The sequence below is a fragment of the Pristiophorus japonicus genome, chromosome 5 (genome assembly GCF_044704955.1).
Source record: "Pristiophorus japonicus isolate sPriJap1 chromosome 5, sPriJap1.hap1, whole genome shotgun sequence".
NCBI classification, from domain to species: Eukaryota; Metazoa; Chordata; class Chondrichthyes; family Pristiophoridae; genus Pristiophorus; species Pristiophorus japonicus.
In genome coordinates, this window is record NC_091981.1 from 739,247 (window position 1) to 763,818 (window position 24,572).

A 24,572-nucleotide genomic window follows, 5' to 3' on the forward strand; every position below is an offset into this window, starting at 1 on the left:
GGGGAATGACAGGGTGGTGGTAGGGGGGGGGAGTGACAGGGTGGTGGGGGGGGGGAGTGACAGGGTGGTGGGGGGGGGGGAGTGACAGGGTGGTGGGGGGGGGGGAGTGACAGGGTGGTGGGGGGGGGGAGTGACAGGGTGGGGGGGGAGTGACAGGGTGGGGGGGGAGTGACAGGGTGGGGGGGGGGGGAGTGACAGGGTGGTGGGGGGGGGGGAGTGACAGGGTGGGGGGGGAGTGACAGGGTGGGGGGGGAGTGACAGGGTGGGGGGGGGGGGAGTGACAGGGTGGGGGTGGTGGGGGAGTGACAGGGTGGGGGGGGGGAGTGACAGGGTGGGGGTGGTGGGGGAGTGACAGGGTGGGGGTGGTGGGGGAGTGACAGGGTGGGGGTGGGGGAGGGGGAGTGACAGGGTGGGGGGGGGAGTGACAGGGTGGGGGGGGCGGAGAGTGACTAAGAAAGCACAATAAAGAAAGGAAAGATAGATTACGAAAGTAAACTTGCGCAAAACATAAAAACAGATAGTAAAAGCTTTAACCGATATATAAAACGGAAGAGAGTGACTAAAATAAATGTTGGTCCCTTAGAAGATGAGAATGGGGATTTAATAATGGAAATGTGGAAATGGCTGAGACCTTAAACAATTATTTTACTTCGGTCTTCACAGTGGAAGACACAAAAACCATGCCAGAAATTGCTGGTCACAGGAATGTGGGAAGGGAGGAACTTGAGACAATCACTATCACTAGGGGGGTAGTGCTGGACAGGCTAATGGGACTCAAGGTAGACAAGTCCCCTGATCCTGATGAAATGCATCCCAGGGTATTAAAAGAGATGGCGGAAGTTATAGCAGATGCATTCGTTATAATCTACCAAAATTCTCTGGACTCTGGGGAGGTACCAGCGGATTGGAAAGCAGCTAATGTAACGCCTGTTTAAAAAAGGGGGCAGACAAAAGGCAGATAACTATAGGCCGGTTAGTTTAACATTTGTAGTGGGGAAAATGCTCGAAACTATCATTAAGGAAGAAATATCGGGACATCTAGATAGGAATAGTGCAATCAAGCAGACGCAGCATGGATTCATGAAGGGGAAATCATGTTTAACTAATTTACTGGAATTCTTTGAGGATACAACCAGCATGGTGGATCGAGGTGTACCGATGGATGTGGTGTATTTAGATTTTCAAAAGCCATTTGATAAGGTGCCACACAAAAGGTTACTGCAGAAGATAAAGGTACGCGGAGTCAGAGGAAATGTATTAGTATGGATCGAGAATTGGCTGGCGAACAGAAAGCAGAAAGTCGGGATAAATGGGTCCTTTTCGGGTTGGAAATCTGTGGTTAGTGGTGTGCCACAGGGATCGGTGCTGGGACCACAACTGTTTACAATATACATAGATGACCTGGAAGAGGGGACAGAGTGTAGTGTAACAAAATTTGCAGATGACACAAAGATTAGTGGGAAAGCGGGTTGTGTAGAGGACACAGAGAGGCTGCATAGGGATTTAGATAGGTTAAGCGAATGGGCTAAGGTTTGGCAGATGGAATACAATGTCAGAAAGTGTGAGGTCATCCACCTTGGGAAAAAAAACAAAAAAAGGGAATACTATTTGAATGGGGAGAAATTACAACATGCTGAGGTGCAGAGGGACCTGGGGGTCCTTGTGCATGAATCCCAAAAAGTTAGTTTGCAGGTGCAGCAGGTAATCAGGAAGGCGAATGGAATGTTGGCCTTCATTGCGAGAGGGATGGAGTACAAAAGCAGGGAGGTCCTGCTGCAACTGTATAGGGTATTGGTGAGGCTGCACCTGGAGTACTGCGTGCAGTTTTGGTTGCCTTACTTAAGGAAGGATATACTAGCCTTGGAGCGGGTACAGAGATGATTCACTCGGCTGATTCCGGAGATGAGGGGGTTATCTTATGATGATAGATTGAGTAGACTGGGTCTTTACTCGTTGGAGTTCAGAAGGATGAGGGGTGATCTTATAGAAACATTTAAAATAATGAAAGGGATAGACAAGATAGAGGCAGAGAGGTTGTTTCCACTGGTCGGGGAGATTAGAACTAGGGGGCACAGCCTCAAAATACGGGGGAGCCAATTTAAAACCGAGTTGAGAAGGAATTTCTTCTCCCAGAGGGTTGTGAATCTGCCCTGCTCGCACTGCCCCGGGGGCCCAGTCCCACACTGCCCCGGGGACCTAGTCCCACACTGCCCCGGGGGCCCAGTCCCACACTGCCCCGGGGGCCCAGCCCCACAATGCCCAGGGGGCCCAGTCCCACACTGCCCCGGGGGCCCAGTCCCACACTGCCCCGGGGGCCCAGTCCCACACTGCCCAGGGGGCCCAGTCCCACACTGCCCCGGGGGCCCAGTCCCACAATGCCCCGGGGGCCCAGTCCCACAATGCCCCAGGGGCTCAGTGGCGCCCATCAGAGGCCGTGCAGTGTGTGCAGCGGCCCGCCCCTTTAATCGAAGGGGAGGGGTGTTGAAGTGCATCGGCACCATGCGGAGTATCTGTGTCGCGTTTCCCCCAGACCCCCGGGTCCCTCACCCAATCGGTGTGGAGCGCGGGAGAGTGCTCTCCGAGGGGTGGTGTGGGCGATCGGGGGCAGGGGCGGGACTCCATGCTGGCCGCTAAAGGTCGCGGCCCCAGAAGGACCGCCCCCAATCAGGGCGCGGGGCAATTTCACCCCCGGAAATCTGACAGAAAACCACTGGTGGAAATTGAACGGCCAATTCCCTGCTGTAATCGTCGACAGTTTTATGATAAAACAGTTATCAGAAGTTAACACGGGTTCCCCGAAGTCTCCCCACACAGGGCTGTGCACACTGCTGATTTTAGGAAGAGTCGGTTCCTGGAATTTGCCCGTTTCTGTCAGAATGTTATCACGTTGCGTCACTGATGGGCCACAGTGAATGCTTGGGCCGGGCTTGGTTGGAAGATTGTGAATGGGAAGTTGACGGAAGGAAGGGTTGCTTCGGGAGATTGTCGGCCGGTTGGTGTGTGGAGGCATTACCGTGTATCTCAAACAGGCAGCAGTCAACAGGGCCTGACACGGGGTCCTGACTCGCTAGGCCGCCCCCCAAAAATATTCTTTATTGATCTTAGTTGCAAAACATTCAGGCGCTTGGCCCAATCAGAAGGTGTGAGAGCTCCGTGTCAGGAATCCAGTAACTCCGCTGTTTGCTGCCCATTCTCGGCCTCTCCTGTAATCCGGGCCCATCCCTTAGTCCCTGGGCCTATTGTGCAGCAACTCCTCCCAACACACCTCCTCATCCTTTTCCGGGCTCACAGAACTGCCCCTCTCTCCTCCGCCCAAAGTGTTGTGTGAATGAGGCACGGGTTGTACCACAGGCCTGAGGCTCGCGGCCTTTGTTGGCGAGGTGGGTGTCTGGGTCTAACGCCACAGGCTTTGCTCGGCGGGTCAGTGAGCCGGATTCTGCGCAGGAAACCAATTGGCTGATTGCACAGGGAGGGAAATGGCCGATTCCTTGGGGATTTAAAAAAGCAAACAGAAAGTGCTGGAAATACTCAGCGGGTCAGGCAGCGTCTGTGGCGAGAGAAACAGATTAATGTTTCAGGTCAATGGCCCTTTGTCAGAGCTGGAATAAGTTTGAGATGTAACAGGATTTAAGCCGGTGTAGGGGCAGGGAAAGGGGGAGGGGAGAGAAGGACAAAAGGGAAGGGCTGTGATTGGGTGAAGGCAGGAGAGATTAAATGACAAAAGGGATGATGGTGCGAGGCAAAGGGAGATGGTAATGGGACAAGTGAAGGAACAAAAGGTGGGTCTAGAGGGGTAAATGGGAATGGCAGAATCAGCAACAGCTGTACCTGAAATAATGGGGGCAAGGGTTCAGCTCTGAAATTGTTGAACTGGATGTTGAGTCCCGAAGGCTGTAAAGTGCCTAATCGAAAGATGAGGTGCTGTTCCTCGAGCTTGCGTTGAGCTCCATTGGAACAGTGTAGGAGGCCGAGGACGGAGAGATCGGAGTGGGAGTGGAGCGGAGGGTGACAGCCGACCGGAAGCTCGGGGTCACTCACGGACTGAACCCAGGAGTTCCGCAAAGCGCTCACCCAGTCTGTGCTCTGTCTCCCCAGTCTGTGCCCTGTCTCCCCAGTCTGTGCCCTGTCTCCCCAGTCTGTGCCCTGTCTCCCCAGTCTGTGCCCTGTCTCCCCAGTCTGTGCCCTGTCTCCCCAGTCTGTGCCCTGTCTCCCCAGTCTGTGCCCTGTCTCCCCAGTCTGTGCCCTGTCTCCCCAGTCTGTGCCCTGTCTCCCCAGTCTGTGCTCTGCCTCCCCAGTCTGTGCCCTGTCTCCCCAGTCTGCGCTCGGTCTCCCCAGTCTGTGCTCTGCCTGCCCAGTCTGTGCCCTGTCTCCCCAGTCTGCGCTCTGCCTCCCCAGTCTGCGCCCTGTCTCCCCAGTCTGCGCCCTGTCTCCCCAGTCTGCGCTCAGTCTCCCCAGTCTGCGCTCAGTCTCCCCAGTCTGCGCCCTGTCTCCCCAGTCTGTGCCCTGTCTCCCCAGTCTGTGCCCTGTCTCCCCAGTCTGTGCCCTGTCTCCCCAGTCTGTGCCCTGTCTCCCCAGTCTGTGCTCTGTCTCCCCAGTCTGCGCCCTGTCTCCCCAGTCTGCGCTCAGTCTCCCCAGTCTGCGCCCTGTCTCCCCAGTCTGCGCCCTGTCTCCCCAGTCTGCGCCCTGTCTCCCCAGTCTGTGCCCTGTCTCCCCAGTCTGTGCTCTGCCTCCCCAGTCTGTGCCCTGTCTCCCCAGTCTGCGCTCAGTCTCCCCAGTCTGCGCTCAGTCTCCCCAGTCTGCGCTCAGTCTCCCCAGTCTGCGCTCAGTCTCCCCAGTCTGCGCTCAGTCTCCCCAGTCTGCGCTCAGTCTCCCCAGTCTGTGCCCTGTCTCCCCAGTCTGTGCCCTGTCTCCCCAGTCTGTGCCCTGTCTCCCCAGTCTGTGCCCTGTCTCCCCAGTCTGTGCCCTGTCTCCCCAGTCTGTGCCCTGTCTCCCCAGTCTGTGCCCTGTCTCCCCAGTCTGTGCTCTGCCTCCCCAGTCTGTGCTCTGCCTCCCCAGTCTGCGCCCTGGCTCCCCAGTCTGCGCTCGGTCTCCCCAGTCTGCGCTCGGTCTCCCCAGTCTGCGCTCGGTCTCCCCAGTCTGCGCTCGGTCTCCCCAGTCTGCGCTCGGTCTCCCCAGTCTGCGCTCGGTCTCCCCAGTCTGCGCTCGGTCTCCCCAGTCTGCGCTCGGTCTCCCCAGTCTGCGCCCGGTCTCCCCAGTCTGCGCCCGGTCTCCCCAGTCTGCGCCCGGTCTCCCCAGTCTGCGCCCGGTCTCCCCAGTCTGCGCTCGGTCTCCCCAGTCTGCGCCCGGTCTCCCCAGTCTGCGCACGGTCTCCCCAGTCTGCGCACGGTCTCCCCAGTCTGCGCCCGGTCTCCAGTCTGCGCCCGGTCTCCCCAGTCTGCGCCCGGTCTCCCCAGTCTGCGCCCGGTCTCCCCAGTCTGCGCCCGGTCTCCCCAGTCTGCGCCCGGTCTCCCCAGTCTGCGCCCGGTCTCCCCAGTCTGCGCTCGGTCTCCCCAGTCTGCGCCCGGTCTCCCCAGTCTGCGCCCGGTCTCCCCAGTCTGCGCCCTGTCTCTCCAGTCTGTGTTCGGTCTCCCCAGTCTGCGCCCTGTCTCCCCAGTCTGCGCCCTGTCTCTCCAGTCTGTGTTCGGTCTCCCCAGTCTGCGCCCGGTCTCCCCAGTCTGCGCCCGGTCTCCCCAGTCTGCGCCCGGTCTCCCCAGTCTGCGCCCTGTCTCCCCAGTCTGCGCCCTGTCTCTCCAGTCTGTGTTCGGTCTCCCCAGACTATTTTTTTGTGGCATAGAGATGTTAAATTAGCCAGAGACCTGCTCTTTGGATGAAATCCCGGCAGAGCTGAATTTTTGGGCACCCTGACTACTCGTGTGGCATTGCTCCTTTTCTGGGCCACATCTTGAAGAGCAGTTCCCTCCCATCAACGCTTCAAGGTGCTGAATTGCTCGAGAATCTTGGCGTTGCTATATTCACGAAGGATCCCAGGGGCCCAGCACACACAGTGCCTCTCCTGTTTACTGCCAGCATTATCATCGTAGGCAGTCCCTTGAAACGAGGATGACGCTTCCACGATAAAAAAAAGGGATGAGTTCACAGGTGTTTCAATGAAGGACCTAATATCCCAGATCCCGAACTACATCCTGAAGGGTGGAAGATACCTGTGGGTGGATTTTTTTAACGTGGGGTGACCGTTGCACACCAGCCACCACACGGGCTTGACAGAGCGAGGTCTTGGTCCAGTAGCAAGGGTTAACCAGGACGACTGGAGACCAGCTCTGCTGCACGGACCTAGTGCGTACACATATCGCAGTGTGGGCTGGGCCCGTGCTGTCCCTGGGCCCCTGGCCCCGAACTCACGCCTCCCCTGGGACCCGATCACGTCCCTCTACAATCTCTCGCCGCTCCTTCACCCCGACCTCGCCGCTCCTGCTGTACCTGCCCACGCTCCAATCACCGACCTGGACCTTGGTGACGTCACTCTTGCACCAGCTCGCGCTGTACCTTGCCGTGGTACGCCACCGCGCTGTCCATGGCCGCCACTCGCCGCTCCTTCAATGGCCCCGACCTGCCGCTGGTGTTCCCTCTCAGGTCAGGGCCGCTCCGCTCTGCTCTTTAACCCTTGCAAGGCGATAGACTCCACATTCCCACTGCCCCATGACGGAGCCATCTCTCTGTCCCGCTATTTACAGAGGCCGCGCAGTAACCCGCGATACCCCGCGGGGATCGGGACCATTGTCCCGGCACAACAACCGGTGGCAGGACAAACTAACTCTCCTGACATAAAATCTCCTTGGTATTGCCCCACTGCTTATACTGGGGGGGCGGGGGGAAGTGACAGGGTGGTGGGGGGGGGGGGGAGTGACAGGGTGGTGGGGGGGGGGGAGTGACAGGGTGGTGGTGGGGGGGGGGGAGTGACAGGGTGGTGGGGGGGGGGGGGAGTGACAGGGTGGTGGGGGGGGGAATGACAGGGTGGTGGGGGGGGGAATGACAGGGTGGTGGGGGGGGGGGGAGTGACAGGGTGGTGGGGGGGGGAATGACAGGGTGGTGGGGGGGGGGGGAGTGACAGGGTGGGGGGGGGAGTGACAGGGTGGGGGGGGAGTGACAGGGTGGGGGTGGGGGGGGGAGTGACAGGGTGGGGGTGGGGGGGGGGAGTGACAGGGTGGGGGTGGTGGGGGAGTGACAGGGTGGGGGTGGTGGGGGAGTGACAGGGTGGGGGTGGGGGGGGGGAGTGACAGGGTGGGGGGGGGAGTGACAGGGTGGGGGGGGCGGAGAGTGACTAAGAAAGCACAATAAAGAAAGGAAAGATAGATTACGAAAGTAAACTTGCGCAAAACATAAAAACAGATAGTAAAAGCTTTAACCGATATATAAAACGGAAGAGAGTGACTAAAATAAATGTTGGTCCCTTAGAAGATGAGAATGGGGATTTAATAATGGGAAATGTGGAAATGGCTGAGACCTTAAACAATTATTTTACTTCGGTCTTCACAGTGGAAGACACAAAAACCATGCCAGAAATTGCTGGTCACAGGAATGTGGGAAGGGAGGAACTTGAGACAATCACTATCACTAGGGGGGTAGTGCTGGACAGGCTAATGGGACTCAAGGTAGACAAGTCCCCTGATCCTGATGAAATGCATCCCAGGGTATTAAAAGAGATGGCGGAAGTTATAGCAGATGCATTCGTTATAATCTACCAAAATTCTCTGGACTCTGGGGAGGTACCAGCGGATTGGAAAGCAGCTAATGTAACGCCTGTTTAAAAAAGGGGGCAGACAAAAGGCAGATAACTATAGGCCGGTTAGTTTAACATTTGTAGTGGGGAAAATGCTCGAAACTATCATTAAGGAAGAAATATCGGGACATCTAGATAGGAATAGTGCAATCAAGCAGACGCAGCATGGATTCATGAAGGGGAAATCATGTTTAACTAATTTACTGGAATTCTTTGAGGATACAACCAGCATGGTGGATCGAGGTGTACCGATGGATGTGGTGTATTTAGATTTTCAAAAGCCATTTGATAAGGTGCCACACAAAAGGTTACTGCAGAAGATAAAGGTACGCGGAGTCAGAGGAAATGTATTAGTATGGATCGAGAATTGGCTGGCGAACAGAAAGCAGAAAGTCGGGATAAATGGGTCCTTTTCGGGTTGGAAATCTGTGGTTAGTGGTGTGCCACAGGGATCGGTGCTGGGACCACAACTGTTTACAATATACATAGATGACCTGGAAGAGGGGACAGAGTGTAGTGTAACAAAATTTGCAGATGACACAAAGATTAGTGGGAAAGCGGGTTGTGTAGAGGACACAGAGAGGCTGCATAGAGATTTAGATAGGTTAAGCGAATGGGCTAAGGTTTGGCAGATGGAATACAATGTCAGAAAGTGTGAGGTCACCCACCTTGGGAAAAAAAACAAAAAAAGGGAATACTATTTGAATGGGGAGAAATTACAACATGCTGAGGTGCAGAGGGACCTGGGGGTCCTTGTGCATGAATCCCAAAAAGTTAGTTTGCAGGTGCAGCAGGTAATCAGGAAGGCGAATGGAATGTTGGCCTTCATTGCGAGAGGGATGGAGTACAAAAGCAGGGAGGTCCTGCTGCAACTGTATAGGGTATTGGTGAGGCCGCACCTGGAGTACTGCGTGCAGTTTTGGTTGCCTTATTTAAGGAAGGATATACTAGCCTTGGAGCGGGTACAGAGATGATTCACTCGGCTGATTCCGGAGATGAGGGGGTTATCTTATGATGATAGATTGAGTAGACTGGGTCTTTACTCGTTGGAGTTCAGAAGGATGAGGGGTGATCTTATAGAAACATTTAAAATAATGAAAGGGATAGACAAGATAGAGGCAGAGAGGTTGTTTCCACTGGTCGGGGAGATTAGAACTAGGGGGCACAGCCTCAAAATACGGGGGAGCCAATTTAAAACCGAGTTGAGAAGGAATTTCTTCTCCCAGAGGGTTGTGAATCTGCCCTGCTCGCTCATTCGCTGCACTCTCCCTATAAATGCTCGTAGTCTAGTCTGTTTGTTTAAAAGGCCAAACGTGTTTGAACAGCAAATTGTTCTGGCTCTTATGATTCTTGATCAGGAGGGAGTGGGGTGGTAAGTACCACAGGGATCGAACGTCTTCACCCGCCCGGCTGCTGATTCTGTGACACTTCGAACCTTTCTGTGTCTGTGTGATTACACACCTCTCCTCCATGTTCAAATAAACCTTACCCCAGTATCTGGCTGGGCTGACGTGTTGGAGTTCAGCACCACAGGCATTCTGGGACCCCACCCCAGTGTTCTGTGTTAATGTGGGAGCGACGGTGAATGAGACAGGTCATTGGAGGAGGGAACGTCCAATGGGGTTCCCACCTGGCCACTCGCGCTCTCACACTCTGGCTCGCTCTCTGTCTCACTCTCACACTCTGTCTCGCTATCTGTCTCACTCTCTCTCATACTCTCTGTCTCGCTCTCGTATTCCCTCTCTCTCTCTCTGTCTCACTCTCTCACTCACTCTCTCTCTCTGTCTCATTCTCTCTCATACTCTCTGTCTCGCTCTCGCACTCCCTCTCTCTCTCTCTCTCTCTCTGTCTCTGTCTCATTCTCTCTCACATGCTCTCACACTCTTTCTGTCGCGCTCTCTCTCTTTCGCTCTGTCTCGCTCTCTCTCACACACACTGTCTCGCTCGCGCTCTCACTCTCGCTCACACTCTTTCTCTCTGTCTCGCTCTCTCTCTCTCACACTCTCTGTCTCGCTCTCTCTCTCTCTGTCTCGCTCTCTCACACTCTCTGTCTCGCTCGCTCTCTCACTCTCGTTCACACTCTCTCTGTCTCGCTCTCTCTCACTCTCTCTGTTTCTGTTTCTCTCTGTCTCATTCTCTCGCTCTCTCTGTCTCGCTCTCTCTTTCTCTGTCTCTCTCTCTCTCACTCTCTCTCACAGTCTCTCTCTCTCTGTCTCGCTTGCTCTCTCACTCATACTTTCTGTCTCGTTCTCAGTCTCGCTCGCGCTCTCACTCGCTCACACTCTCTTTCTCTCTGTCTCGCTCTCTCTCTCTCACACTCTCTGTCTCGCTCTCTCTCTCTGTCTCGCTCTCTCTCACACTCTCTGCCTCGCTCGCTCTCTCACTCTCGTTCACACTCTCTCTGTCTCGCTCTCTCTCACTCTCTCTGTTTCTGTTTCTCTCTGTCTCATTCTCTCGCTCTCTGTCTCGCTCTCTCTGTCTCGCTCTCTCTTTCTCTGTCTCTCTCTCTCTCTCACTCTCTCTCTCACAATCTCTCTCTCTCTGTCTCGCTTGCTCTCTCACTCATACTTTCTGTCTCGTTCTCAGTCTCGTTCACTCTCTCACTCTCGCTCACACTCTTTCTCTCTGCCTCTCTCTCACACACTCTCTGCCTCGCTCTCTCTCTCACTCTCTCACAGTCTGTCTCGCTTGCTCTCTCTGTCTCGCTTGCTCTCTCACTCTCGCTCACATTCTCTCTCACACTCTCTCTCACACACTCTCTCTGTCTCGCTCTCTCTGTCTCACGCTCTCTCTCTGTCTCGCTCTCTCTCTCACTCTCTCACAGTCTCTCTCTGTCTCGCTTGCTCTCTCACTCTCTCACACTTTCTGTCCCGCTCTCTGTCTCGCTCGCTTTCTCACTCTCGCTCACACTCTCTTTCTCTGTCTCTCTCTCTCACTCTCTCTGACTCGCGCGCTCCCTCTGTCTCGCTCTCTCTCTCACTCTCTCACAGTCTCTCTCTGTCTCGCTTGCTCTCTCACACTCTCACACTTTCTGTCTCGCTCTCTGTCTCGCTCTTTCTCTCACTCTCTCACACTCTGTCTCTCTCTCTCTCTGTCTCGCGTGCTCTCTCTGTCTCGCTCTCTCTCTGTCTCTCTCTCTCTGTCTCGTGCGCTCTCTCTGTCTCGCTCTCTCTCTCACTCTCTCACACTCTCTCAGTCTCGCTCGCCCTCCCACTCTCGCTCACACTCTCTCTCTGTCTCGCTCTTTCTCACTCTCTCACACTCTCTCTCTGTCTCGCTCGCCTTCTCACTCTCGCTCACTCTCTCTCTCTGTCTCGCTCGCTCTCTCACTCTCACTCACACTCTCTCTCTGTCTCGCTCTCACTCTCTCACACTCTCTCTCTGTCTCGCTCTCTCTGTCTTGCTTGCTCTCTCTCTCTCTCAAAAACATAATATTCACGAGATACAGATCGGAGCAGCAACACTGGCTGATTTCCCTCTCCCCAGGGGCCCCATGTGTCTTTATAATATGGCTTTTATATTCACCCAAATTAAAAATGATGAGGCCACATGTGAAATAACGAAGGGCACGTGGTAGGAGCCAGAGTGTGCGATGGGGAGAATACTGCCTTCATTTTACAGGAGATGGAAAGCTGGGAGCAGGAGCCTGTACAAGGAATCTCAACCTCCCCCCCGCCTATCCCCCATCCCTCCCCATCCCCCATCCCTCCCCTCCCTCCCTCCGCCCATTTCTCTCCCCATCCCTTCTCCCTCCCCCCATTCTTTCCCCCTCTGCCCATCCTCCTTTCCCTCCCCCTCCCCCTCCCCTCCCTCCCCCTATCCTTTTCCTCCCCTCCCTCCCCCCCATCCATTCCTCCCTCCGCCCATCCCTTCCCTACTATAACATGTCACCAACTGAGTTAACTTCCTCCTATCTTCATTCTTCGCTGGAGACCAGCCAGGTTAGCTCCCCTCTTCCCCAGCCGACTGGTGATGAAGGTTACAGCCAGAGTGGCTTCATCAACAACCTCAGAAACTGCTGCTATTTCTGGCCGGGTCATTGATGTGAAACTGCCCAAGCCAGCAGTTAGTACTTGTTAGATTTTAATGTTCACCGAACTGCGATTCCCACCCAGTGCCAACATTCCTAGCACCGAGCACCTCGGGTCATCATCTTTGTTCTGAGACGCTCATCTCCCTGTTAGTATCTGGAGTTACCCAGGAGCACGCCTGTAGTATCACAGAACACAAGAATTAGGAGCAGGAGTCGGCCATTCGGCCCGCTGCCCATTTCCTTCCTCGTGTGTCTGTAAAGTGAGGGCCGGGGATATCGATCGATGTTCACAGTGTTCAGTAAACATAAGTTGTTCGGTCAGTGGCAACCTACAAATATGGGAAAAGCTGACAGAGCGCTTCACAAAGGACGATGATTTTTAAAATTTACAACCAGCGTAATACCAAAAAACCACCTTGCCTACAAGCCCAAGGCGCGGACAATTCCCGTTTCCGAACTTGCACCCGGGAGCTGCTCTGATGATATAGATTACGGAGAGGGAAAGGATGGGCAGAGAGAGCATAGGAACATAAGAAATAGGAGCAGGAGTCGGCCATTCGGCCCCTCGAGCCTGCTCCGCCATTTAATAAGATCATGGCTGATCCGATCATGGACTCAGCTCCACTTCCCCGCCCGCTCCCCATAACCCTTCACTCCCTTATCGCCCAAAAATCTGTCTATCTCCACCTTAAATATATTCAATGACCCAGCCTCCACAGCTCTCTGGGGCAGAGAATTCCACAGGTTCATAACCCTCTGAGAGAAGAAACTCCTCCTCATCTCAGTTTTAAATGGGCGGCCCCTTATTCTGAGACTATGTCCCCTAGTTTTAGTTTCCCCTATGAGTGGAAATATCCTCTCTGCATCCCCCTTGTCAAGCCCCCTCATTATCTTATATGTTTCAATAAGATCACCTCTCATTCTTCTGAACTCCAATGTGTAGAGGCCCAACCTACTCAACCTATCCTCATAAGTCAACCCCCTCACCTCCGGAATCAACCGAGTGAACCTTCTCTGAACTGCCTCCAATGCAAATATATTCTTCCTTAAATACGGAGACCAAAACTGCATGCAGTACTCCAGGTGTGGCCTCACCAATACCCTGTACAGTTGTAGCAGGATTTCTCTGCTTTTATACTCCATCCCCCTTGCAATAAAGGCCAAGATTCCATTGGCCTGCCTGATCACTTGCTGTAGAAACATAGAAACATAGAAAATAGGTGCAGGAGTAGGCCATTCGGCCCTTCGAGCCTGCACCGCCATTCAATAAGATCATGGCTGATCATTCCCTCAGTACTCCTTTCCTGCTTTCTCTCCATACCCCTTGATCCCTTTAGCCGTAAGAGCCATATCTAACTCCTCTTGAATATATCCAATGAACTGACATCAACAACTCTCTGCGGCAGGGAATTCCACAGGTTAACAACTCTCTGAGTGAAGAAGTTTCTCCTCATCTCATTCCTAAATGGCCTACCCCTTATCCTAAGACTATGTCCCTTGGTTCTGGACTTCCCCAACATCGGGAACATTCTTCCCACATCTAACCTGTCCAGTCCCGCCAGAATCTTATACGTTTCTATGAGATCCCCTCTCATCCTTCTAAACTCCAGTGAATAAAGGCCCAGTTGATCCAGTCTCTCCTGATATGTCAGTCCAGCCATCCCTGGAATCAGTCTGGTGAACCTTCGCTGCACTCCCTCAATAGCAAGAACGTCCTTCCTCAGATTGGGAGACCAAAACTGAACACAATATTCCAGGTGAGGCCTCACCAAGGCCCTGTACAACTGCAGTAAGACCTCCCTGCTCCTATACTCACATCCCCTATCTATGAAGGCCAACATACCATTTGCCTTCTTCACCGCCTGCTGTACATGCATGCCAACTTTCAATGACTGATGAACCATGACACCCAGGTCTCGTTGCACTTCCCCTTTTCCTAATCTGCCGCCATTCAGATAATATTCTGCCTTCGTGTTTTTGCCCCCAAAATAGATAACCTCACATTTATCCACATTATACTGCATCTGCCATGCATTTGCCCACTGACCTAACCTGTCCAAGTCACCCTGCAGCCTCTTAGCGTCCTCCTCACAGCTCACACCACCACCCAGTTTAGTGTCATCTGCAAACTTGGAGATATTACACTCAATTCCTTCATCTAAATCATTAATGTATATTGTAAAGAGCTGGGGTTCCAGCACTGAGCCCTGCGGCACTCCACTAGTCACTGCCTGCCATTCTGAAAAGGAACTGTTTATCCCGACTCTCTGCTTCCAGTCTGCCAACCAGTTCTATCCACATCAGTACATTACCCCCAATACCATGCACTTTGATTTTGCACACCAATCTCTTGTGCGGGACCTTGTCAAAAGCCTTTTGAAAGTCCAAATACACCACATCCACTGGTTCTCCCTTGTCCACTCTACTAGTTACATCCGCAAAAATTCCAGAAGATTCATCAAGCATGATTTCCCTTTCATAAATCCATGCTGACTTGGACTGATCCTGTCACTGCTTTCCAAATGCGCTGCTATTTCATCCTTAATGATTGATTCCAACATTTTTCCCACAACTGATGTCAGGCTAACCGGTCTATAATTACAAGTTTTCTCTCTCCTTTTTTAAAAAGTGGTGTTACATTAGCTACCCTCCAGTCCATAGGAACTGATCCAGAGTCGATAGACTGTTGGAAAATGATCACCAATGCATCCACTATTTCTAGGGCCATTTCCTTAAGTACTCTGGGATGCAGACTATCAGGCCCCGGGGATTTATCGGCCTTCAATCCCATCAATTTCCCGAACACAATTTCCCGCCTAATAAGGATATCCTTCAGTTCCTCCTCACTAGACCCACTATCCCCTAGTACATTCGGAAGGTTATTTGTGTCTTCCTTCGTGAAGACAGAACCGAAATATCTGTTCAATTGGTCTGCCATTTCTTTGTTCCCCATTATAAATTCACCTGAATCTGACTGCAATTCTTCACCAATCTTTTTCTCTTCACATATTTATAGAAGCTTTTGCAGTCAGTTTTTATGTTCCCTGCAAGCTTCCTCTCGTACTCTATTTTCCCCTTCTTAATTAAACCCTTAGTCCTCCTCTGTTGAATTCTAAATTTCTCCCAGTCCTCAGGTTTGTTGCTTTTTCTAGCCAATTTATCTGCCTCTTCCTTGGCTTTAACTATCCTTAATTTCCCTTGTTAGCCACGGTTGAGCCATCTTCCCCGTTTTATTTTTTACTCCAGACAGGGATGTACAATTGCTGAAGTTCATCCATGTGATCTTTGAATGTTTGCCATTGCCTATCCATCGTCAACCCTTTAAGTATCACTCGCCAGTCTATTCTAGCCAATTCATGCCTCAAACCATCGAAGTTACCTTTCCTTAAGTTCAGGACCCTAGTTTCTGAATTAACTGTGTCACTCTCCATCTTAACAAAGAATTCTACCATATTATGGTCACTCTTCCCCAAGGGGCCTCGCACAACAAGATTGCTAATTAGTCCCTTCTCATCACACATCACCCAGTCTAGGATGGCCAGCCCTCTAGTTGGTCTAGAAAACCATCTCTAATACACTCCAGGAAATCCTCCTCCACCGCATTGCTACCAGTTTGGTTAGCCCAATCAATATGTAGATTAAAGTTGCCCATGATAACTGCTGTACCTTTATTGCACACATCCCTTATTTCTTGTTTGATGCTGTTCCCAAGCTCACTACTACTGTTGGGTGGTCTGTACACAACTCCCACTAGCGTTTTCTGCCCTTTAAGTGCCGAGCTGTTCAGTGCTATGGGCGAAGCAGGAAGTGCAATGAGCAATGGTGGGGCCCTTGGTGTGGCAAGCTTTGAGCCACCGATTAGATCCCGGCTCCCTTTCTGTACCTGCATACTAACTTTTTGTGTTTCATGCACAAGGACCCCCAGGTCCCGCTGTACTGCAGCACTTTGCAATCTCTCTCCGTTTTTGGGTAGGGGGCAGGAGGTTTTGTTGTTTGTTGCAGTTTGAGGTGGGCGGTGATTCTTTGCCTCGGCTGCTTTTCCTGGTCTTTTGCCGTTTTGGACCAGGGGCCGGGAAATGCCAGCGGCTTTGCTCCGAAGGTGGATAAGTTAGCAACACTGCAGCTGGGCGGGGTCACGGGGTCGGGGGTCGCAGAGGCTACACGTGACCTTTCGAACCTTGGCTCAGCAAGGGGCCGCTGCTCCTTTGGGAAGGACAGGGCGAGTTGGAACATAATAAAAACATAAGAATTAGGAACAGGAGTAGGCCATCTAGCCCCTCGAGCCTGCTCCGCCATTCAACAAGATCATGGCTGATCTGGCCGTGGACTCAGCTCCACTTACCCGCCCGCTCCCCGTAACCCTTAATTCCCTTATTGGTTAAAAATCTATCTATCTGTGACTTGAAAACATTCAATGAGCTAGCCTCAACTGCTTCCTTGGGCAGAGAATTCCACAGATTCACAACCCTCTGGGAGAAGAAATTCCTTCTCGGTTTTAAATTGGCTCCCCCCGTATTTTGAGGCTGTGCCCCCTAGTTCTAGTCTCCCCGACCAGTGGAAACAACCTCTCTGCCTCTATCTTGTCTATCCCTTTCATTATTTTAAATGTTTCTATAAGATCATCCCTCATCCTTCTGAACTCCAACGAGTAAAGACCCAGTCTACTCAATCTATCATCATAAGGTAACCCCCTCATCTCCGGAATCAGCCTCGTGAATCGTCTCTTTACCCCCTCCAAAGCTAGTATATCCTTCCTTAAGTAAGGTGACCAAAACTGCACGCAGTACTCCAGGTGCGGCCTCACCAATACCCTATACAGTTGCAGCAGGACCTCCCTGCTTTTGTACTCCATCCCTCTCGCAATGAAGGCCAACATAAGATTTGAACTCGGATCGCTGGATTCAAAGTCCAGAGTGCTCACCATTACACCATTGAACCAACGATGGGCCCTAATCTCTGAAACTTTTGTTGGCACGTGTTCCGCTTTGTGACATCAGAATTACTGGCTTTGAGAAGTCGGGTTCTATTCTGTCACTTGGTTGGAACCTCAGCTCGGCAGCATAGTAACTGTTTGAACCTAAATAATTCGGTAAGTGCCCGAACAGAAATCGTGGCCAGTGTGTAGAAGGATCCTGTGGGGCCGCTCCCCTAGTGGCTGCGTGGCGGAGAGGTTTCGGGGAGACGGGCATCCACCTCGGGACCCCCGTGCCAACAGAGCTTGCGGAAAGTCGGAGCAGTGCCATGTCAGCCTGAAGGTGGAAGAGGAGGCCGGTGAGGAGCTGTGTGTCCAGGTCAGTTCTCCGAATCCCCTGCCACCAATGGAACTAGGGGCGATGGCTCACCCCAGGATCTATTACCGTTGCGCGGTTTGGGCCTCCTTCACAACAGGACTCATTGGGTGGAATGGGCAGAAATCTGGTCTTCAGCTCCTGGGCCCCAATCTCTGGAACTCCCTCCCTAAACCGCTCCGTCTCCCTCTCTCCTTTTAGATGCTCCTTACAACCTCCCTCTGTCTCTGAGCTTCTGGCCATCTGTCCTAAAATCTCCTTGTGTGGCTCATTGTCGACATTTTTCTCTGACAATCGCTCCTTGAAGCACCTTGGGACATTAGACTACAGTAAAGGCACTATATAAACACAAGTTGTTGTTATAATCTGGGAGCTCCCCCAGACAAGCTCCACCCCCACCCCCATCCCCACCCCTTCTCTGGTGGGAGGGAGGGAAGGTGGGGGGGGACTGGCGGGAGGGAGGGAGGGAGGGATTGGTGGGAGGGAGGGATTATCGGGCAAGAGGGATTGTCGGGCGGGAGGGTGAGACTTACGGGAGTTACTGGCGGGAGGGCGGGAGTGAGGGAGGGATTGGCAGGTGGGAGGGAGGGAGTGAGGAAGGAAGGGATTGTCGGGAGGGAGGGAGGGAGGGATTGTCAGGCGGGAGGGAGGGAGGGATTGTCGGGAGGGAGGGAGGGAGGGATTGGCGGGAGGGAGGGAGTGAGGAAGGGAGGGATTGTCGGGAGGGAGGGAGGGAGGGAGGGATTGTCGGGAGGGAGGGAGGGAGTGAGGGATTGGTGGGCGGGAGGGAGGGAGTGAGGGATTGGCTGTCAATGTGTGCAATGTGAATCGGCCTAATGGCGGTGCCCATGTTGGTTTTCCCACTTCTCCAGTGACGGGGTTCAGTGGGTTTGGCGGGAATGACGAGTAGCTCCGGGAGAACGAGCCCTTGCTGAGTGCCTCGCTCTGATTGTGACAGCGACCTGAGATTCCCCGGTCTGTGACCTGCCCGCATGTTCCGTGGGAATTGGGGAACTCGGGTGCATGTGTGACTCAGATAGCAAGTGCCTGCACATAGCACCCGACTTTGAATAAAAAGCATTCTCTTTCATCTCTGCGGCAATTTCTCTTCGAAATGTAATCATTTTTGAGAAAGGATGTTATTTCTGGGGGATTTTGCCGCTTTGGGTAACGAAGCCACAGGCACTCCCAGTCCTGGTATCAAACTGTAAAGTAACTCGTTCTAATTCTCAACCAGACCCCGAGGGACAGGGCCCGAGACATTCGGTTACTGGTTTTTGCCTGCATGTGACACCTGAAGCCACCCGTGAGCTCGAATTCCCCCCTCTGTTTAATGCAGTAATCCACCTCTCCACAGATCCATTAGTTTGTGGGTGATTACGCTGCATCTTCAGTCGTTTTCCTTTCTCCAATGCAAGTTGGTGTTTTAAAATACACCTTGCTCTTTCTGCCTTTTAGTCCTCTTCTCGCTCAGAAGTAAGAAAGTGTAAAGTAACAACCATTCTACTTCACCAGACTGATCCCTGGGATGGGAGGGTTGTCCTATGAGGGGAGATTGAGTAGATTGGGCCGATACTCTCTGGAGTTTAGAAGAATGAGAGGTGATCTCACTGAAACATACCAGATTCTGAGGGGGGTTGACAGGGTAGATGCTGAGAGGATGTTTCCCCCGGGCTGGAGAGTCTAGAACCAGGGGTCACAGTCTCAGGATAAGGGGTCGGCCATTTAGGACTGAGATGAGGAGGAATTTCTTCACTCAGAGGGTGGTGAATCTTTGGAATTCTCTGCCCCAGAGGGCTGTGGATGCTGAGTCGTTGAGTATATTCAAGGCTGAGATCGATAGATTTTTGGACTCTCGGGGAATCGAGGGATATGGGGATCGGGCGGGAAAGTGGAGTTGAGGTCGAAGATCAGCCGTGATCTTATTGAATGACTCCTGCTCCTATTTCTGATGTTCTTATGAAGGGAAAGGCAGATAATAAACGGCACCAAGAGAGACCCAGAAAAAAGGGAGGAGGGATTTTCCTTTGCCACCATGCCACTCTGCACCAGAGAAATCTTCCGTTCCAAGTGAACACTGGCCCCACCTGCTCAGGTTGGGTGCTGTCTCCTCCCACGACCAGGGCGTGTCAGGGCTCCTCTGGAGGGTGAGCTTCAGGGATCAGGAAGGTGAACGTGTCAGGAGAAGCCAGGAAACGCTAGTTGTGTTAACTGTGTCGCACCCCCTCCTGATCCCTGTCTTGTTGCTTGGGAACAGAGAGTAGAGAGTACTGTGGTCGAGGGATAAACCCCAGAGTGAATGAGGAAATAGATGAGGCTCTGCTTGGTATTCCTGGGAACTCCGTAACGGCACGAGCTATTGATATGTTCGGTAGTGCTGCCTGGTGTGGAACTGAGTATCGCCGGTTCAGTCCCAGGTCGGTGCTACGTCAGCTGATGGAAGCAGGGGTGCGCAGCGAGGTGGCATCCTGTGTGTGTTTGGACAGGATGCAAGGGCTGCATTGGACCTGACGGCAACACTCCCGTTGTTCAATGCTAACTCAGTGCGGGAGCACCTTGGACCCGACTTTCAGCACAAGGTTCGGGAAGGCCAGTAACTTCAAGCATTTCGAAGAGTTTTTGAGATTCTTTCATTGCGGTCTCCTGCCGAAAGGGAAATAAAAGTGATCTCCAACAAGGCATTGCAGGAAAATGTTATCGCCTCTGACGTTAATTTGCAGCTTTCTTACTGCTGGCCACCCTAACATCCGCTGGAAATACCGCCCCAGTCAACACTCAGACAGAGTAAGCCAATGTTTGCTTTATAATGGAGATAGAACAAGAAATAAATGAAACTGTATAATAGAGGCAGAGAGGACAAAAGCAAGGAAGTTATGATGAACCTGTATAAAACACTGGTTCGGCCCCAACTGGAGTATTGTGTCCAATTCTGGGCACCACACTTTAGGAAGGATGTGAAGGCCTTAGAGGGGGAGCAGGGGGGATTTACGAGAATGGTTCCAGGGATGAGGGACTTCAGTGACAGGGATAGACTGGAGAAGCTGGGGTTGTTCTCCTTGGAGCAGAGAAGGTTGAGAGGAGATTTGATCGAGGTGTTCAAAATCATGAGGGGTGTGGACAGAGTAGATAGAGAGAGACTGTTCCATTGGTGGAAGGATCGGGAACCAGAGGGCACAGATTTAAGGCGATTGGCAGAAGAACCAAAGGCGACATGAGGGAAAACGTTTTTACGCAGCGAGTGGTTGTGATCGGGAACGTGGTGGGAGCAGATTCAATCGTAACTTTCAAACGGGGAATTGGATAAATACTGGAAGGGATACAAATTACAGGGCTACGGGGGAAGAGCGAGGGAGTGGGACTGATTGGATAAACCTTTCACAAAACCTCCTCCTGTGCTCTCAGTCTATGATTCTAAGACGTATTTCCATTAGGAGCTTGTATGTTGTCGGATGGTGAAGCAAAGTGGTGTATATCTGAAGAGCCTTGTTAGTGATTTCCAGCCTTGTTAACTGTTGTTACACTGTCCGCAATATTCTCAATGTGCTCTCACAGCACATACTACAAAACTACACTTTAACATCAGCTAATTTGGTTTTAGTCTGACTTTTAAGAGTATTTGTGCTTGGCGATCAGATTTCGAATCAGAAGATTGCAGGTTCGAGTCCTGCTGTGGTCAGTTAACTCACTGCGGTAAAGTTTTTGGCCCTTACGGCTAAAGGGGTCAAGGGGTATGGAGAGAAAGCAGGAACGGGGTACTGAGAGAATGATTAGCCATGATCTTATTGAATGGCGGTGCAGGCTCGAAGGGCCGAATGGCCTACTCCTGCACCTATTTTCTATGTTTCTATGTTACTGAAATGGTGACGTGTTTCTTTAACTGTGCCCCGCGCGCCGTACATTCACAAATACGCGCAAAGTCTTTTCCCTCCAAAATAACTCAGTGGGGTTGCGTGATCACAGAAAGGTAAATTACATTGGAGCACTTTTATACCCCATTATTCTGTGCTTTAGTGATGCTCAAAATATAAATAATTCTTTACCGATTTTCTCCAGATTTGCCTTGGGGGGAGTGGGGGTGGGTGGAGGGGAGGGGGAGGGGTGGGTTTATTCCCCTGAGCCTAAAAATAAAAAATAAAATAATGGGTAAAAAACGGAGTTTTTAAATCAGCAATAAACTGTTGCTGTTTTCATGGTCCTCACTTTTATGTAACCTGCTTTAGTAGGTCGAAGGATGGAGCTTCATACAGTCAGTGTGTCACAGTACAGAGCACTTAAGGCAAATATCCCCAACTCCTACAAAGATCGCTGTCTCATTTCCTCTCCCTTTGCCGGCTTTATTGACGTAATTCCAGTGACTGGGCAGGATTCCATTTGTAAAACCCTGTCGGCCGTGGCTCACTGGGTTGCTCTCTGGCCTCTGGGTCTGGGTTCAATTGGCTTCACGAGCTGTGAGGCGCTTTAGGACGGCCTGAGGTGTTAGAAATACAAGTCTTTCTTTTCTCAGTGTGGGTTTTGTGTCGTTTCATCCAAAGAAAGTTACCCGTCGAGAGTACAACTGTTGTGCAAGCCTTGCGCGCCCGTGTTGCTTCACCCTGACACAATATAGCGAAGAGGCAAGCCGAGACTTGTGCTGGCACCAGGACCTGCTCATGTTTTCATTCCTGGCTGCGGTTGTGAAATAGCAGGGTGCGTTACTGACATTGTACCTGCGTTTCCTTCAAGTCAACCTTGCGGAATGTCGTTCCTGGTGGAATAACCGGGTCTTGCTGCATATTTACTTTGCTAGGGTACAGTGCAGTAAACAGAGCATTTTCTCAGCTCGTGGCCCTTGGAGTGGATGCCCGAACCTCGACATTGTCTCCCCTCCAGTTGTTGTAGATCTGGTTGGCCTACACTCCACCCAGTGCAGTCTTCCCTTTCTGAGCCTGTTCCTTCAGGTGGACTGGTGTCAGGTGGTTTGGCGTCTGGTGTCAGGTGGTCTGGCGTCAGGTGGTCTGGGGTCAGGTGGACTGGTGTCAGGTGGACTGGGGTCAGGTGGACTGACCAGGTGGACTGGTGTCAGGTGCTGTGCACCAGAGAGGTTCCCCCCTTGCAACCAAATGTGGAGAAGCTAGAGGAACTCCCTGTTATCATTGTTAGACGTATTGGGACCAAACAGTCCAGCAGTGCTTGGTCACCAGAGCTCCGCTCGGAGAGGAGGCTGGGCCCCGGATTAGGCCTTGTATGGGAAAGTCCCATGGCCCTTGCTGAGGGAGCAGCCTCTACTGCCCCAAACACCCCATAGAGGAGGTGGGACCGGGAGCTCCTAACTGTGGATCCATTGGGTGTCAGGGTGAACCCATTGGGTCTCAGGGTGTGGACCCATTGGGTCTCTGGGTGTGGATCCATTGGGTCTCAGGGTGTGGACCCATTGGGTCTCTGGGTGTGGATCCATTGGGTCTCTGGGTGAACCCATTGGGCCTCAATGTGAACCCATTGGGTGACAGGGTGTGGACATAGAAACATAGAAAATAGGTGCAGGAGTAGGCCATTCGGCCCTTCGAGCCTGCACCACCATTCAATAAGATCATGACTGATCATTCCCTCAGTACCCCTTTCCTGCTTTCTCTCCATACCCCTTGATCCCTTTGGCCGTAATGGCCATATCTAACTCCCTCTTGAATATATTTAACGAACTGGCATCAACAACTCTCTGCTGTAGAGAATTCCACAGAATCACAACTCTCTGAGTGAAGAAGTTTCTCCTCATCTCAGTCCGAAATGGCCTACCCCTTATCCTTAGCCTGTGTCCTCTGGTCCTGGACCCTTGCACCCATTGGGTGTCAGGATGTCGATCCATTGGGTCTCGGGCTACCAACCTGTCAGACTAATGCAAAACAATTCAAAGTGCTTGTCTCCAGTTTCTCCCTCCCTCTCTCTCTCTCTCTCCGCTGGTTCAGTGGAGCAGGCAACCTGCCGAAAATCAGCGGCGTTGCATTTCCGCGAAAGCAGCCGGGAGGAATTCCAGTCGTGGCCCGGGGTGTGACACTTGGACCCCGCCCGCTGGGTAAATGATCCTTCACTGGATCGTGAGGGTACAAACTGTCTGAAGCAGCAATGCCTGACCTGAGGAGCCAGGGTTGGTTTCCCCGGCAATCGGGGGCACATTGGCCTGGGCTCTGGTTTCAGCTGTGATTGGAAATGTCCCAAGGCTGTCGGGCAGTCTGCCACACACCCGCTCGGTGCTCTAGTCCATCTGTCGTATCGTTGACTATTGGGCGGGGGCACGGCAGGCGGGGGGCACGGCGGGTGTGGGACGGGGGCATGGCGGGCGGGGGCACGGCGGGTGTGGGACGGGGGCATGGCGGGCGGGGGCACGGCGGGTGTGGGACGGGGGCACGGCGGGCGGGGGGCACGGCGGGTGTGGGACAGGGGCACGGCGGGCGGGGGGCACAGCGGGTGTGGGACGGGGGCACGGCGAGCGGGGGGCACGGCGGGTGTGGGACGGGGGCACGGCGGGCGGGGGGCACGGCGGGTGTGGGACGGGGGCACGGCGGGCGGGGGGCACGGCGGGTGTGGGACGGGGGCACGGCGGGCGGGGGGCACGGCGGGTGTGGGACGGGGGCACGGCGGGCGGGGGGCACGGCGGGTGTGGGACGGGGGCACGGCGGGCGGGGGGCACGGCGGGTGTGGGACGGGGGCACGGCGGGCGGGGGGCACGGCGGGCGGGGGGGGGGGGGGGAATCTTGCACACGCGCCTGAGCTGAATTTCCACCTCACTTGCTGGGTGTAGCAATGGCTGCTGACAGAAGTGCAACCTGCCCCCCCCCCCCTCGACCCCCCCTCGTCCCCTCCTCGACCCCGACATCATCCCCGCCCCCACCGCCCGACCCACCCGACCCTGACTCGGAGACTCTGCGCACTTAGTGAGGTGATCTCTTGCAGCATCGGCCTCAGTGCATCGTTCAATGAAAGTTCTGACCAAGAAGGGGACCGATGACCTTTGATCCCACCAAGCTGTGCCTCGTTCTGCGCGGCCTGGTGACATCAATACGCGCCGTTTGCGGTGGGGAAGCCGGTGAGCATGCGGCGCGGGACCGTGTGGATTGCCGGGTACACCACGCACACCACTGCTCGGAGGGGGCACAGTGGGCGGGGCCATGATAGACAGGGGGCACAGTGGGCGGGGCCATGATGGGCAGGGGGTACAGTGGGCAGGGCCATGATGGGCAGGGGGTACAGTGGGCAGGGCCATGATGGACAGGGGGTACAGTGGGCGGGGCCATGATGGGCAGGGGGTACAGCGGGCGGGGCCATGATGGGCAGGGGGTACAGTGGGCAGGGCCATGATGGGCAGGGGGTACAGTGGGCGGGGCCATGATGGGCGGGGGCACAGTGGGCGGGCCCATGATGGGCAGGGGGTACAGTGGGCGGGCCTATGATGGGCAGGGGGTACAGTGGGCGGGGCCATGATGGGCGCGGGCACAGTGGACGG

At 53.5% G+C, this 24,572-nt stretch overlaps 1 protein-coding gene across 4 annotated transcripts in view; it reads left to right on the top strand.

The window, feature by feature from the left end:
* Positions 1 to 24,572, top strand: part of rreb1a (ras responsive element binding protein 1a) — a 306,278-nt gene that overhangs the window by 182,319 nt on the left and 99,387 nt on the right. The window lies entirely within an intron of this gene.